Source organism: Nothoprocta perdicaria, unplaced genomic scaffold (assembly GCF_003342845.1).
Source record: "Nothoprocta perdicaria isolate Ctin4 unplaced genomic scaffold, notPer1 scaffold_1, whole genome shotgun sequence".
Taxonomy (NCBI): domain Eukaryota; kingdom Metazoa; phylum Chordata; class Aves; order Tinamiformes; family Tinamidae; genus Nothoprocta; species Nothoprocta perdicaria.
The window spans coordinates 10,660,168-10,677,700 of record NW_020454093.1 but is presented as its reverse complement, the minus strand read 5'-3'; the positions used below and the strand labels follow the sequence as shown (position 1 = coordinate 10,677,700).

At 34.0% G+C, this 17,533-nt stretch overlaps 1 long non-coding RNA gene across 2 annotated transcripts in view; it reads right to left on the bottom strand.

Moving 5' to 3' along the window:
* The window catches only part of LOC112945155, a 120,557-nt gene that overhangs the window by 92,158 nt on the left and 10,866 nt on the right, over nucleotides 1-17,533 (bottom strand). The window lies entirely within an intron of this gene.

The following is a 17,533-nucleotide window of genomic DNA, read 5'->3' as shown; positions in this document are numbered from 1 at the left end:
CAGTAGGAGAACATCATGGTCACAAGCAAGGAAGACAGCAACAAAGAACAACGGAGGTAGGAAAAGCTCTCTATAAAGTTTTCGAAAAAATAGTAAATGGCCCTGTATACCAGATTTCTTATTAAAAGGGACAAAAGAAAAAGTAAGTCCTGAATGTGTTAAGGAGCTATAGAATAGCATGAGATACAACTGTGTTATAGCCAAGAAAAAGAAAAACATTAGCATGAAAAGATGTTACGAAAAGAATTTCAGGGAACAGAGGATCATTTATACGACTTCCAGGGTTTGGATAGGGCCTCTTCTAAGATATTGTGTACATATGTAGTCACTCATGGCTGGAGGGGAGGAGAGAGGAGATTCATTTTGATGCGGAAAGATTAAAAGACGCTAGATTATATTCTTATATTGGCAAATAATCTAAATGTCACTGAAATAAAGAGAAAGCTCCACATTTCTGATATTAAAGAGCAGGAATGAGTTAAAACAAGTCAAGAGTTGGTTGAAGTTACAAAAGTTAATGTCTGGAGACATTATTGCATCCATATGTCCACTGCTGTATCACATACAGCAAACTGAATAAAGTATTGTATAATAGCATAAAACCAGAAAAACAATGAGTTTGGAATTAAACATCGATTTGTGTCTTCAGATCCATTTTTAATCTAATTTACAGCTGCAAGTCTCCTTGCACTTGCTTTCTGTTGTGCAAGCACATACATGCATGAAAATGAATCCTGAAAAATATATATCAATGGCAACTAACACTGTTAAAAAAGAATTGTTGATACTTTCTTGCCAAAAATAATTAATAACAATTACTGAAAAATTGCTACATCTGTTGCAGGAAAAAAAAATGTATTATTTTTAATTTGTACTGAGACTAAGCTTCTTTGGCACTTGTTTTATCATTGTTATAGTATATTTTCTCCTGCTGTGATAATTTAAGGCTTTCCAGAGCTCTGTGATTCAAGACAGCTACTTTTAAAAGACTTCCTTTCTCTTAAAATGAAATTTCATAGATATTTTTCCTTAATACACACTAATCATAGTAACGGTGAATTTGGAACAAATCAAGTGATAAAATGAGATTATCTGTATGGGTGTTTTTTTTAAAAAATAACCATTATAGTGATTAGTCCATATTAAGACGTCTCTGGAATTTCATTTTAAGGTACAATGATGTACAAAAGCAAAAAAAAAAAAAAAACTTTGAATTGCAAAATTCTACCACATGTTAAATTATCACAGCAGGGTAAAGATACCCTTTCCCAAAGCTGGCAAGGCACCTTCGTGAATTTACTGTAAGGAAAGAAAAAAAAATAACATATGCTCAAAACTGTAACTTTGTGATAGAGAGACTTCATAGCACATTTTTAGTATCATGAGCCACTCAGGCCTGGGGATTAGTAAATGGCCCCTGAAGTCTCCTACTACTAAATTCTTGCTAGGAATAGGCTGAGTTGCTAAGGACAAGAAGTCATTACCATCCAATGACTGTTTGGTCAACTGTGTGAAATGAATTGGTGGCCCCAGTTCAGTTCCTAGTGGACAAGTAATTACTGCTGCTGTTGACCCGGGGGCTCTTTTTCACTCTGCTACACAGGTACAAACAAGCAACTTTCTTTAAGTGAAYTGAACTAGTGTAAATGCAATTAGATTCTGGCTCTTCAGTGGCCTGTTGTAAAACTGTGTGCCAACTTTCATTCAATTACATCAGTGCAAGTGTTGCCTACACTAAGCAAAGTCCAGCGTGAGCAAGGAAGTCCACAGAGTCATGCTACATTTATGTGCATTTGTAATCTTGTGCTAGAACTAGAGCTTGACCTAGGAGAAGTCAYCACAGGGTAGGTCATGAGGATAATGGTGGTCAGCACCAGTTGTTACATGTACATCCCAGGAAAAAAGGACAGTCTGATATAGGTTGGTAAACACAAATTCAGGTTTGCAATGTAACAGTCCATGAACTTTCCATGTGAAATGATCAATAGATTAATTCAGCTATATGGTATTTTGCACAAGAGTAAAGGTACCTTAGAAAATCACAGAAAAAAAGGAAGAAGGAATCTGTCTTTATCTTATTTTATCTTATTTTTTATACTAGAATAKACATGATTTAAAATATATCTATGCACATGCACTTCAGACAGCTACATTCTTGAACAGAAATGTACTTAYGCAGCTTTTGAAATGATAGCTTTAACACTTTCAGCAAACAAAATTAAAGTTTTATCTATCATGTTGTAATATATTATTTCTATTTAAAAATAGAGTTGATTAGGGAATGCTAGCTAATCAACTCATTGCAACCAAATCAGAAAATGTAAAGTAGACTGAGTTTTCAGCTTACATCTAAAAGATATGTCAAGCAAGTATGCCTATCTTTCTAACTCCAAAATTCTTTAGTGTAAATACAAACATAGCAGTATATTTATAAAGAGACTGAATGAAAAGTTAGTGCCAGAAAGAATTTTCCATTTAACAAGCTGAGATTAGTCAAAACCCAAGCAAGTGGTTTCCAGAGGAGGCCTGAGGGCAGGAGACCATTCCCGAACTGATGCTAGGAGGGAGTCAGGATTCAAACTCTTCTTGGAGTTGATGAAAAGCAGATATATGAGTCTATTTTCCCTTTGCAAAATGAAAGCTTGAACCGTTAGATTGCTTCTGTTGGTACTACTCACTTTCCACACATAACAGATGTAGCAGCTAGCAAATTAGCACACGGCCTCCCAGAACTGAGTGAGAACATGGATGGCCATTTGAGTAAAACCACACTCTGCTTCTCTCCTTTTAGCCTATCAATTCCAACATTTTGTAAGGTGTTAACTTTGCCCAATTTTTGAGATGGAAACATTCCCAGTCTCATAAATTCACAGTATAATCAGATATGTTATCTCTCATATCTGATGTATGCTGAGATGTGGCAACAGGTAGCAAGAACCACAGCAGCTAGGCGTGTGTGGAGGCGAACGTGTTAACCATGCAGTAAGTGCCTTCAATATCTTTGTTAATAGGGGTTTTACTCTCAGGCTTGACGTTGTTTGAATGTAGTTCTCTGTGGTTTAATTACTATCATTATTATTATAGATACAGTAGTAATTATCTCTTCTTACTGTCTCATTATGTTTTGATCAATTCACATAAAAGTTTACTGTAAATATATGGTTAGGTAACATTAAAGAAAACATATAATTATATATAATCAAATACCATCTAAATAGTTGCATGTTTTTCAACAATTAAATGCTTCTAAAATAAATAATTAATTGTTTTTAATAGATAGGATGCAGCTTTTGAAGCAATGCATGTATAAAGCTTTATTTGTTGACCTTAAATTACTTTGCTCCCGTTATATTGATAACATCTAGGTTTCTCAAAAACCCGCTGGCACAAAATCTTTTCAGCTTTATTAATGATTCAGATGGCAGTTTCTGAAGAGACAAGTCCCACAGAGAAGGAGCACTTGATTAATGACCTGGAAACACTTTTCCTTTTCAGCTGATTAAATAAAATTGACTAGATTTTTACATTTTTATAATAAAATGACCCGCAGGGCTGAGATGACACAGTGAAAGCAGCATGTTCACTCTTCAACAGATTTTTATTTTGTCACTTGTAAAAATGAAAGGGCTAACCACCCAAGCAGAAAAATGCACTTTATCACCGTCCACTGCTGACATGCTGACAATTGCTGCATATAAATACTAAAACATGGAGGAAGCTAGACTGTGTTTACACTCAGCCTGATTTTGTCTAATGATGACAAAAGGTCTGTGGCTTCTTGGGGTTGGAGAGATACTATTTAATTATTATGCAAAATAGTTAGATTTATAACACCACTCTTGGTAATCATAAAAGGCTTTATAATACTGTAACTTAGGAGTGATACCACATACCTTTCCAATGATTTACATATCACAGGAACTTCTGTTTTTTAAAGCAAAATGGTAGCTACTCTTAAAGAATAGGTTAAACATCAACACAGTTCCCAGTTAAAATAATGAGAGAAATTGCACTAGCACATTAGAGAATCAAGATTGATTATTCTGCACAAAAAAAAAAAAAAAATAAAAGTTGAAAGATGCTGTCTTTAAATGTATATGCTGGCATCCACCAGGGAATGTGAGGATGTTGTACATAAAGCCAAAGTACCAGTTGCTCTGCCTTATCTGCCTTATCTTCTAGAGTGTGGCAGGTCTAAGAAAACAGTTAATCTCTTCCTTTTAGGTGAACATGATCTCCACAGCAGATTATGTGGGATAAAAAGTAATCACTTGTGCGTATGTCCAGATCTTCCAAGAAATGCAGTATTTCATATAAGTAATAGGCACTAGGCTTCTTCCTAAAATATAATTTTAAACCTAAAACATTTAACAGTCTCCCTTGTAAAGAATTTATCTTTAAGACTATGATGGACACATTAGATTATTCCAACATCAGTTATCTTCTACACTCTTCTGAATCAGAATACGAAAGGAGTTCACAGTCTTCAGATATGCAAGGGGGGAAATGCATAGATTTTACACTAATCTAACATTTTATTTTCAAGTTGGATGTCTTCCATCATCTCTTTAAAATACAGCATTTAGCTTTAAATGCTGTCATATCTGTTCCTTGATTAGAAGTAAAGGTCAGCCTAAGGGCAGACTGTACTTTACACTGGAGGGGGCAATGTAAATATGTATGAATAAAACTACTGATATTTCTTTGCTTTCCACATGGGTGTTGCTGTAAACTTAGGCAAGGCAGTTGGTAGAACCAGCATACTCACATTAATGCTGCCAGTAGTAATAATTTAAGTGATTCTTGACATCTGCCCATAGAGAGCTAAGATAGGATTTATAACATGACTGTCACTTTAGCATAAGGACTATTTGCACATTTGAGAACATAATTCTAACATTATTTAAACCCAGGTTTTCTATAGTTTACATTTTTAAATGGATATAAGAATAGCAATTCTAGCAATGTTATGACATACTGTGTTCCTGTTTCAKCTACGAAGTTCTAAAGCAAGTGTGAATGAAAGATTGTTGCTTAACTTAGGTAGTAAGAAAAGATTCCCCAGCTTGAAATATTAAGGCAAATGAACTAATTTTTTTAAAAATACTCGTCACAAAGCTTATCCTTACTCTACAGAAAATAAAAACAAAACAAAACAAACAAGAACTTTATGTTAACCCATATAATTTTCACTCTCAATAGGCCGCAAGGCCTAGTATTGTTACCATTTAAGTACAAACTTTATTTTTCCCAGGACCTGGAGACCAGACAATTCAAAAGTCTGAAAATAAAACAAGTTATGGGATAGGGGAAAACAAGGCATTGCATGTGGTGTTTAGAACTAGAGTGTCAGGCCTACTTGTAGATGTTAAGAAAATTAGGCCAAATGGAAAAAATCCAGAGAATGGCATYGAGAACGGTCAGAAATCTGTGAAGAATGGCCCTATAAGGAAAGAATGACTGTTTAGTCTGGAAAAGAACTGGTCTGCAACCTCACGTTTTTTGAATCTCCAAACATATAACACAGCTGCCACAGAGAAGAATAATCACCTCATGTCAGTGGTGGACAGGAAGGCTGAAAGGGAGTTTTAGGTTAAACATTAGGAAATATTTTCTAAGCCTGTGATGCACAGCCTGGGGAGATGCCGGCATCTCCTCTACAAGAAAGGATTTTAAGAACAAATTAAACAAATGTCAGAAAGGAACAGCAGAGGTATAGCTGATCCTGCCTTGGGGCAGAGGGACAGAGTCAATGACCTCCTGAGGTCACCCCCAGCCCTGTGACACCTCCCAGGTTCAGTGATTGCAGCCAGCTCTCAAGACAAACTCTTGTTGACAGGGTCCTGTGGTCTTTTGAAATTCCTGAAACGCTGCCATTTACAACTACCGAAGCATCCAATATATCCCTAAAAATATAATGTCGCACTAAGTACATTTTATGGCTGAAAAAGATAGAGATACTGTCTCTGAAAGAAGATAAAAACAAAACAAAAAAAAGCACAGTATAGAAATATTTTCCCTGTATTACACTCAAAGGTAAGCCACTTTACCAGCAGAATGATGATAAATGATTTTAAAGCACCCTGGAGGTTTTATTGCCAAATAGGCCTTCTAATGTGTTGTCTGTGCTGTTTAAAATGCATGTATTGAGGTATATTAAATATATTAATTAAAATACTTTTTTTCTATTAAATCTGAATGAGATATATTTGCAGCTCTCTATCATGTTTTAAGTTACATAGCCAGAATGTTAAATCTACACAATGCTTTTTGAGAAGTCCTGGTGAGACTGATAACTGGCAAGTTCCTCTGCACGCTTACAATGTGGCTAATAAAAAGAAAATGCTATCTATTTATCACCTACATAAAGGTAAAAACTCATTTTCTACTGCTACATTCAACTGTCTTCTTATACTTTAAAACAATGTTATAGAATGTAAAATCCAAAATTTCTCAGGTCTTTTCTTCCTGTTTATTTAATGTGGTTAGATTGAGTGCAGATCAATGCAGTTTACCAATTTTTACAGTACACAGTATAGCTTTTTCTACTTATTACTTGTCTGGAAATACCGTACAGATGAGTTTATCCTTCTATTTACTACTATGGCATTGCTATTTGCCTATAATATTAATGTTGTACAAATTTACCGAATAGTCAACTGCTAAAAAATTTTTATGCATCTAAGTGTAGGAATGAAATCTGCTTTCTAGAAAACCGAATTCAGATTTTACCATTGATTTCAAAGCATTAAACTCAGTCCAAGTGCATGTGTGTAAACCACATAAACATAGTTAAAACAACTTACAGTCTTATTGAGAGAAATTGCAGCTAGCAGATACCTAAAGAGGTAGCTTTCACATACGCACATATTTTCCCATGTTCCCCCCGCCGCCAAAATGCATTTCTTTTGTCAGTTGGCATCCATTTAAATCTGCAAATACAATAAATCATTTTAGCCAGTAAACTGGAAATATACTTTTACAAAATTTTGCAGCCTCCTTTTTCCTTCTAATACATCAAAAAAAAAAAAAAAAAAAAAAAAAAAGAGTATGATGAAAAAAACATGTAGTATGATGGAGAACCATAATAGCAAAGTGAACTGAGTAATTACACAGATATTTATCAGTAATTGGCTACTTATAATCATGGAAATAATGAGCTCCCATAGACTGAAAAGGTGCATGACAAGTCATCAGAAAACGTACCCTCAGTTGTTCAGAAAGGCAGACCAGTATTACATCACTTTGGTACAATTATAGGCTAGTTGAAACTTTTTGTAGAGAACTGATTGATCAAAATTGAGATGCAAGATGAGAGTTTTCTCCAGAAAACAGACTCTCCCACTTTCAATGGGGAATTCACTCTACCTGTAGTAGAGTAGTAGCAGTGCGATGTCGGAAAAACCTCTGCTCAACAGATGATTACAAGCTCTGATCCTCCAAGATGGAATGTACTTTATAGCTAATCATGTTAAGATCTCCAGAAAAATGACGTTCTGGACATATCACTAGCTGGTGGATAGCTTTAAGGAYTTTTCTACTCATTGAATATTTTATATCTTTTTCTAAATTGCCATATGCTATGCAGAAAATCTAGCTAACTGATTCAAAATTATAGCTTTCACTCAAAGTCATAGACCTAAGTTCAGTAAAATACCTAACTCTTCCATAACACCATAATGATACTAGATTCTTTCAACACTGTTTGGAGAAAGTAGGTTGACATTAGACAAAAAAAAACTTCAAGAAGAATTAATTTAATCTTCTTTCCTGTGTGTTATTAAGGAAAAAAAAAAAAAAGTGGTAAAGAATAGGTATCTTCAAAGATGCAGAGACCTTGAAATACACGCAGAACATTTTTATAAACTACTAATTCAGGAAAAATAGACAGACAACAAAAAATAAAATAAAATAAAATAAAATAAAATAAAATAAAATAAAATAAAATAAAATAAAATAAAATAAAATAAAATAAAATAAAATAAAATCAACAAGAAATCTTCTAATAGGGAAGCCTGAAGCATTGAAAGGTGGTAAGGGGGAATGGTAATTCATCTGCATGTTGTTTGGGCTCCTCATCTATGAAAGCCTCATTCAAGAGCAGGAAAGTAGCATTGGGTCACTTTTCTCTTTGAAGTAATTTGTTGAGGGTTATCCTTGGATTTTTTTTCTTTTTATCTCTGTGTGTGATTGTTTTGGTTTGTTTTAGAAGTGATACTCCTATTGAATTGAGGTATCTTTTAAGCTTTCTAACAGCAGAAGGTTAAGAATTTCTATTAAAATATTTCTTTCATTTTATGAACTTAATATGTTTATTATGTCTGAGGATATGTGAGACTGGGGAGAAGAAGGACCAGATTCTGTTCTTCTGAGGGAGTATATAATTCTCACTATTCTTGTAAAAGAAAATCCTAGGTTTTAGCATGTAGAAAGGTATGTACCTTTTAGTCTTTTGGATTGCACTCCAAATACTTTTCACAGAGGCTTATAGGAGTTTCTATCCACACACTTTGTGAGTAACTTAATCTCAATATTTTCTTGAATTTGATACTTAGTTCAGTGGTCTAAGAAGAGCCATGCAAAACAGAGGATCTTTTTTTGTGTGTTTTAAGTTAAATTGGATTAGAAAGGCAAACCTAGAGGAAGTGCTGTCTACAATCGCTTCTTCTGTGTTTTTTAGTAGGAGGAAATTCCTTACTTCCAACTAACCAGTTTCGTATACCTGGCACAGTAGTGAGGGATAGGTATTTGAGGAACATAAAACATTTTCATACCTACTAAATCCTAAATGAGTGATCATAGAAAATGCATTATACATAAATATTAAGCCACTCTGACTAGATAAAATAGTTTGTTTTTTTTTCTGAACACCTAACACAAGTTAGAGACTGACCTTCTATTTGCAGGTATCTAAGCAAATCTATAACCACGTCCTTCAGTTTGTGATATTGTTGATTATTCAATTCAGAAGAGCAGAAAGCTAAATGGATGCTTTACAGCTGGAGGTTGAACTAGCTCTCCTTGAGAGTTAATAGAGTTAACCACTCATCAAATATGTCAACAATGTCCCTCATTGCTTTCCAGAATCCACTATTATATATCAAATCTGTCTAAGAAAAACTTYATCATCTTGCTCAGCAATGATTATTGAAAAAAAGAGGACTTCTGTTTACAATCAGGTATATGAAATTGTTGCAATAACAAAAACACGAAACACAAAAACAATATTTACCTCCTTTTCCCTATATATAAGCATTATTTTCTAAGAACTGCTTATTTATTCTAAGAACAGAATAATTTATAAGATCCATGTTATGAGTTCATTTTCTTCAGGATAAACTCAAATTTACATTATACAATGCTATGACCTTACAGTGGAGAGAATTTAGTCCAAAAATGAAGTAAATTGTTTTTAATGAAAAAGCCATTACTTTTATTTGAAAGGAGATTAGGATTATACAATTAGTGTAAAATTAATAATTCTTTGCTATTTCATAGATAGCTTATAAATGGATTATGAAGTAATTTTTAAAGTTTGAGGAGAAAGTATACAGCATTTRTAAATAGAAATGATCCAGTTTACACAGTCAAGATAACAAGAAGCTTCTAGAAATGACCACCTGGTCTAGCACAAAATATCCAGGTAAGTGAAGGTTTTCTCCTATGTGCTCCTGGTTTCTAATGGCAATGTTCTGCTCTGTTCACAGCTCACTTTTGGCTAGGCAAAATCTGTTTTAGGCAAAATCCAAAAAAATAAATCTGTATGACTTATACAACTGCCATAAATAAGCAAACATAAAATGTTTAACTTGTGTATAAATTGCCATTTCCTAAAGCTTTTCAACTTTTAAACTGACCATCATACTTTTCCCTCCATTTTTGTTCTCTTAAAACACACGTTTCCCAAAAAGTGAACAGCTGATGTGCCCACTCTTAGACTTTGACAGTGTAAAGCTTTCTGCTGTTCTGCTGGGAGATTCACATTYCTTCATCTCTTTCCTCTTTCTTGTTTCTATTACTTAGTTGAACATTTGTCAGTAAAAACAGGTAATTATTAATTTACGACTCTAAGAATTTCCTTGAGCTAAAACAGATTTTTTTCTTCTTGTTTGTTTGTATCTTTTCAAGGCGCACAGATGTTGGCTTTAATTACCTTGAAATCTTTTCTGAGCTATTCCTTCAAACTGATGGTATATGGTTTCATATTACAGCTTTTATATTCTGGTTGCCAGAATCCTTTTCTTTCTGCAGTGTTGTTACCAATCACACAAAATAGATCTATTTGGTATGTAAAGTTCTGTTGAATTTGTATTTTTCTCTTCCTTTCATTCTCACAGGTTTGTAGTATTAGCTACAACTAGAATCTGAATAGAATCTGAAATATATTTTGTTAATGGTAGGTTTGTCAGAAAACCTGCTGCAGGTTCATATTTCAAACTCTGAACTGGGCAAAATATTAACATTTTGATATCACTGTCTCTCACAGTTCTGGACAAAGCAAGACGAAAATATGAGAAGAATTTCCCCCCAAAAGACATTTTTCCTTCTACACGATTCTAATTTCTTGTCAGCAGGGTGCTAATTCTCCACTGGTTTTCCTCTGGCTGGCTTTCCTCCCTCTATTCACAYGTCTAGGGATAAACACAAATCTTTTACTTTGGAAGGATAGTAATAATAACCTTTTTCCCATATAAAATATATGTAAATTCAGATCCAACAATCCTAATGTCACTAATGTTTCAAGATTCTAAAAAATAAAAATGTATGCTTCTGCCACTACTAAGAATTCGCATTATTTTTCTGTCTATATCTATTACTATTTGATCCAGCATTTCTACTTCTGCATCATATTAGTCTGCATATTAGGAGGATCTTGTGCTTGGTTTTGAGGTTTCTTTAGGTAAGCTTCAAAGTCTTAAGCTTTTATTCTGTCTATGAATTATGATATAACAAGTTTCTCTTCCAAGATTAGCAGTGAAAGACTAATAACCAAATAATAAAAGTTGCAGTTATCTTGACTTCGGCTATTCAAGGATGATGTAGAATTACAGCTGGCAAAATATTCCTGTCACATGGCAGAGCTAAGAAAACTCAGCTGATGCAAAGTGGCACAAAGCCACAGCTGAGGCTTTTAGCTGGGGCTAAAAGATAAATCAGTGCCTTTATAATTTCTACAAAATTTAAATGTGGCAGCTATGGAACTCTAATTTGGCACATGCATTTCTGCTTGCACATGCAACTGTTCTGGCATGACTTCCTATATAGAAGTACCTCTTCCTACACTATATTTTAACCAAGACTAAATCTTCATCTACTAAGTACAGGTAATTGCTTTCTACAAAAAAGCTCATTTTTTTCAGCTTGCACATAACATTTATATACACACAAATAAGTCAGGAAGTAACATCAAACATAACCAGTTACTTGCAAGTGTCAGGTCTCAAAGACATAGTGTCAGTCCTAGTGTCCCTGAAGGCAGGAGTATGTTTCCTAAGCACCTTTTGAAGCTTGGCTTAGTTGACAAGGGACAAAAATGAAATCTTCCTCTCACTGTTATTTGGAAACACACCTTGTGACACACATTTGCACGTGCATGCAGTCTCAGTCACAGTTCATTAGCATTGCATATATTAATTTGTTTGACAGATTTCCTATGTGTAAGTATTGTACAAAGAAACAAATGAAAAGACTAGTTGTTACCCTAAAGTGAAATAATATTAGCCTGTCCCAAGACATTGATCAAAAGGCATGCAGATCATTGCACTTTCAAAGGAAGTCTRTCTCTATCAGCATCAAAATCACTGGACTGAGAAATCTGCAGTGTCTAAATGATGTTTATAGTTTTGCTGTTATGTTTCTATTTAGTGATACAACCCATGTGGCTTTTTTCTTGCATGAGGCTGATATTTGTTACTTAGCTAAAAAAAAACATGGAAAAATCTCTGATACTGTACTATACATAAAAAAAAAAGACATTTTAATTTATTTTATTTTTTACTATGAAAGAAGTAGGAAAATTCTAGTAACTTTCATAGCAGCATCACCTGACTAGCATCATGCGTCATTTTTATTAGCTGCTTTTATTTGAATAGCTTTATAGTAGGTACATATTCACTGGCAAAGGGCAAAAGCTAAGCAGATTTTATTTACCCTTTACCTACTAGTATTAACTACTGGAGKATGTTTCTGTGTCACATGATGATGTAGGAGTATCTTCCTTTTCATCTGAAGAAAAGACAGAGAAAATAGAAAGCAGATTGCTGATGAGTAGTACATTTTTAATTAATGCATTTGTATTTGTCTTAATTTATTATGTTTAGATCATATGACGGATATAAGTATATTGAGATTTTTTTTTTTTTTTTTGCACCTTGACAAGGAAGAAATAGTGTGTGGTTTAACTGGTGCTACCTTTTAGATATAGTCTAGCTTTATCCTTAAAATTAAATCAGTTTATGTTTAATCCAGAGAACTACCTCTCTTGAGGCTAGAAGGAAACCCATGTAGGAGACATAAGGACATTTGTAGCAGGTAAATCTTGCATAAAGACCCTACTGAGAAAGCATCTGTTCTGGAGTGCTTTGTCCTTTAAGTAAGTAAGTATTTATTTATGTAAGTGCTCAGCACTTCGATAATGTGTCTCAGTAGACTAAAGACATAAATTTCAGTTTTGCAGCAATTCTTGAAGGTTAGCATATTTCACCAGGGCAAGGGAATGAATTCCAAGCTTAAAACCTCGGTCATGAAAACAGTGCCATATTCACAGTGGGTACCAGCAGAAGAGGGTGGGACTGGTCATTTATCAAAATATCTATTTCTCCTGAGATTTCAATAGCTTATCTATTCTCAAGGCACTGTAGTCTCCTCTAATGCAAATGTAGTCTGTGTTCCTGAATTATGCATAATGCTGCATAATTATTTGTATAGACATTTCCATATTGCTGATCATTGCAATATCTGGATTTCCAGAATAATTTAGTTTCCCTGACCTTCAGCTGAATATATATAAAACAAGTCATGTCTGCTCTGACAAGCGCAACTAAGTGTTATTCCTGTTCACTTGCTCAATATGCAGCTTTCCAGACAAGGCAATACTGTGGGAAATAAAAATGGTGAGGCAGGTAAATAGTCTAAACGTAGTTAAGTGTATTCACTGAAAAAGAATGGAAAAGTAACACCTGCAACTTACTGTTTTCCATCTGAATCTTGGTCTGTCGACCATCTTCAGATTACATTAATTTAGTAAACAGTTACAGGGACATTTTTGGCAGAACAACACTGACTTTGGCAGCTCTAGCAGGAACTGACAGTTCTGATTTGTCCCAGGCCTCTGTGCAATACTGAGATCAGAGATTTTTTGGCATCCATGACTAACTGACCTGTTCCAAGCAGCAATCTGTATTCCCTTTCAAACAGGATGTTAGTGCTTGTCAGGAAGGGGTTTTGCAAAAACACTAGCCAGTAACGTTTTGTACAGTTTCTCTCCCAAGAACTTGCAGGTCTCTACCACCTTGTCCATTCCATTCTCTCACGCTGCTTCAGTGTTTGCCACTAGATTTTTATCTTATTTTAAATAAGTAAATAAATAAATAAAATATGCTTATGTATTTTAGATATACTGCATATTTTAGATATACTTTACCTACAGTGTCCCTACTAGTTTACCGAGGCAATCTATAAGCCTATGAGATGCCTAAAACAAGTATTTTCTGGGAGATTAGGGGGTCAATAATTGAGAAAAAATAATGTCGGAATCTTGTTTTGTTATTAACTTAATTTTAATAACTTTTATCGAACAGAAGATTTCATTTCTTTTTAAAAAAGATCTCTCAATGATTCTGACCTACACAGTAGATTGATAAAAACAATATTAACCAGACTGAAATTTTCATATGAATAACTCAAATGTGTGAACCAATCAACTATAATTTCTTGTAGTTGAGCCAATCTTTAGAAAAAAATATTTAATAACCATGCAGCTCCTTTCTGTCATGAAGCAAGGACGACTTCAGATAAAAATCCTTTAAAATTATTTTGAAATAGGTTTTATACACTTCTTTTGAACATTCATCTTATAWTTTGAAGAAAAAATAGAAAAACACACATTGCCTGCTGCTTAGGAGCAAACTCACTCTGGAATAGTAAATCTTGTTCTAGGTAATACAAATAGGGTTATTTGTGGATGCAAAAGGGGCAATCTGTCCTCAGTAGCTGCAGTGAAGTAAAACATAGTCTTTTTAATAGAGAAATTAAAAAAAAAAAAAAAGAAAGAAAAATTACTTCAACATGTTATAGTAGATATTGGTAAAAATAGCTATTTCTTTACAGAAAAGAAACATAGTTGATACTATAGATTTAGTAGAGAAAAAAGGCTTTGACATGAGAAGTAAAAATGCAAGCATTGATCAAATTTAGATGAGAGCTAAAGAGAAGATTAAGTAGCACTGTGAGAAATCATAATATGATCTTTGTTTTTGTAACTTCTGCAAATTTTGAGGAAATGAAAACATAATTTTATGATATGAACAATCAGAAGCTTCATTACAGATACTCAAATTTATATTTTGACTGTAAGATTTTCCATGTTACTCCTTTGTCTCAAAATGAGTATTTCTGGAAAATTTCAATCAGACTGGTACAGAAAAAAAACATTGCTCCATATGGTAAATCTACCTTTTTTCCCTCTTTTAAAAATGTTAATACCATAAGAAATTTCAGGGATGGATGTATTTACTGTTCTTGGCAAAGCTAGTGCTTTCAAAAAAACATAGTTTATAGCTATTTGGGGAGGGCGGGGAAGGGGAAGATGCTCTAATATTGAATTTCAGCTGGTTTCATTCAGCGAGTTCAGGGTTGAGCAGGACCTTAAAAATGGAAGAACATCTGTCCCGAGATAGAGGATTCATCAAGTCCAGTAATTCTATTTCCAACAGTAACCTTAAATGGATATTCAGGCAAGAACAAGGAACAAGTCAGGGCCTATTTCCAATAGTTGTGAAGCAAAATTACACGTACCCGCATTAAAAGCCAGGGAAGCTTTTCCTTCTCCGAACTGGAGGGCCAAGACACTTTGTAAACAATGTTGTTACAACATAGCATTCGATATCCGTATTTTTTAACTGTTATATCTTTTTCTAATAATTGTCCTAAAGACTGTGATGAAAGACAATGAATTCTCCTTTGCGGATGAAGTGGGATTATGAAGTATATGAAAGAAGTTCAGGGAAAAAAATCTAAAACTTTTGCTGAATGTTGTATTTCTAGAAAATCAGCTTCTTTGTATCTATACATCAAGGGATACACCTAAAGGAAGTAGTCCTTATGTAATAGGAAAGTCAAATAGGTGACAGCTGATTTTTTTTTTTTAAATGCTACTTATATTGACACATAAATATACACTTCCTTATATTTATTTGAGGTAAATGATGGCATAGAAAGTATGCTTCGACGTAAAGGAAGTTGTTCTTTTTTACAGAATTAGAGTACAAGACAAACTTGACCAAGAGAAAAAAAAAAAAAAGAAGAAGAAGAAGAAGAAGAAAAAGAAAAACAGAGTTGATTACATTAAGTGTTCCCCCTCTGGCTGCTTTTGCAAAAAAAAATGTCTGTAGGAGTGTTGACAATTGACCTTTTCCCATCTTTTACACAGGTCATTTCCCACGAAGAAGGAGCACAGAACAGTGGAGAACAGCGAGCAGGTGGTAATAGGAGTAATGGACCCGTCCTACGCTTTTAAGCACATGTGGCTCTCAGAAGGGGAGTTCTTCTGAGGAAGCAAGACAGGGAGAAAATCATGTGATTTCTTAATATGAGGACACGATCACTTTGTCTGTGTCTCTCTAACGATTACATGTACAGCATATATTTAAAGCTACAAACATAGAGAAGACTAAGTTTTAAAATAATAAGTTCTCTATACTCAACCAATTCATATTGCAAAGCTAACAAATTTAATAAGGCATTAATGCTTACTAAAACTGAACACATGCCTTAACTTTCTACATTAACCTTTCTATACCGAATTTATGTGTGAGGCCAAGAATTTCAAYGTTAACTCCAAACATAGGGAATGTTCAGTGAAGCCCAATGCTATTATGTTTGAATATAGCATACAAGATGAAACAAGTTTTCAAAAAATAAAAGTATGACTGAAAATAATGGAGTTTTACTCTCTAAACTTTACTGCTTTGCACAGTCACACAACTGATAAATATAAGACTAAATTACTAAGGGCACGGGAGTTAAAACGAATTTAGGCTCAGGTTCAATTCTCAGAATACCTTTTTTTCAAAGGTGAAGTAGGCTGAAGTTTTTCATTTCAACATTCTTAAAACATTTCATAATATAGTTTATTCCAAGAACTCAAAAAGTAGTGTTTTAACTCTCAGAAAAGTAAAAATAAGTAGAAGTTGCAAGGTGGTTATTGCCTTAAAAAGAGTAGATGTGTCAGAATATACTCTATCAAAATATAAACTGGAAAAAAAAAACAAGCCTTTGAAACAGAATGCTTTATTCTTGCTAATACAGTATTGAGTTTATGCATATGCTTTTTTTGTTTGTTTGTTTGTTTGTATGAAGAACTGAATTTAAATTAGGAAAACACATCTGAGCTATATGTAGAACTAAATATTGAGATAAGCAGAGATTTCTTTATAGGAATTGAAAATGCAGACACACAGATTTGTTCATCCTGACAAGAGAATGGACTTGTCTTCGTGGCAAGACAGACAATCTGGGAAAATTATTATCAATGTTAAAAAAAAAAAAAAAGAAAAGAAAAAAAGATGTAAAACATTTCATAGTCTGACTCTGGTCTATTTATAGAGAGATAATTTGAAATGGATCCTGACTGCCACATAACTGGGTGTATGGATTTATAATCTTAAATTCACTGCTTATACCTTTACAGAACAATCAAAACATATACCTATACTGTGAGTTTTGCTCATTCCTTGTTTCAAGCCAAGCTTGTGTATCTCTGATCATTTACCCTGCCTGCAGTAAATTAACGTCAGGTGGATAAGGAGTTTGCCTATAATCTAATTCAGATGGAATTCCTTAATCAGTGTCCCAACTTGGACTCAGTCCCTGCAGTAACTGTACCAGAACCTGCTATGTATTATTTATGATATCATTTTCTAAGGCAAGCTATCTTTAGCAGCAAAATGGCTGCTACTTCAAAATGATGATGATTTCTTTCCGAGCTCACAGTATCTTCTCTTGGCACTATAGGACAGTTTGTATACCATATATCATTAGTGTGGGTATATACCCAAAACGTAAAATTGTAAGTAATATAAATTGTATTCAAAATAAAACTTCTGAATTGTCAAATGGAATTCCCCAACAAAGCATTTCAGCGCTCCAAAAAAAAAAAACTATCTACAAATGAGGACACGTCAGTGATTTCCCGTTTTCTTAAAATCAGGAATTATCAGAAGAAATAGTAGATGAGGGTAGTGGAATGAGGAGTACAAACTAAGGATGTAAAATGTATAAGCAGGTTTTAGATGTTTTTTCCAGTAGTGTAGCT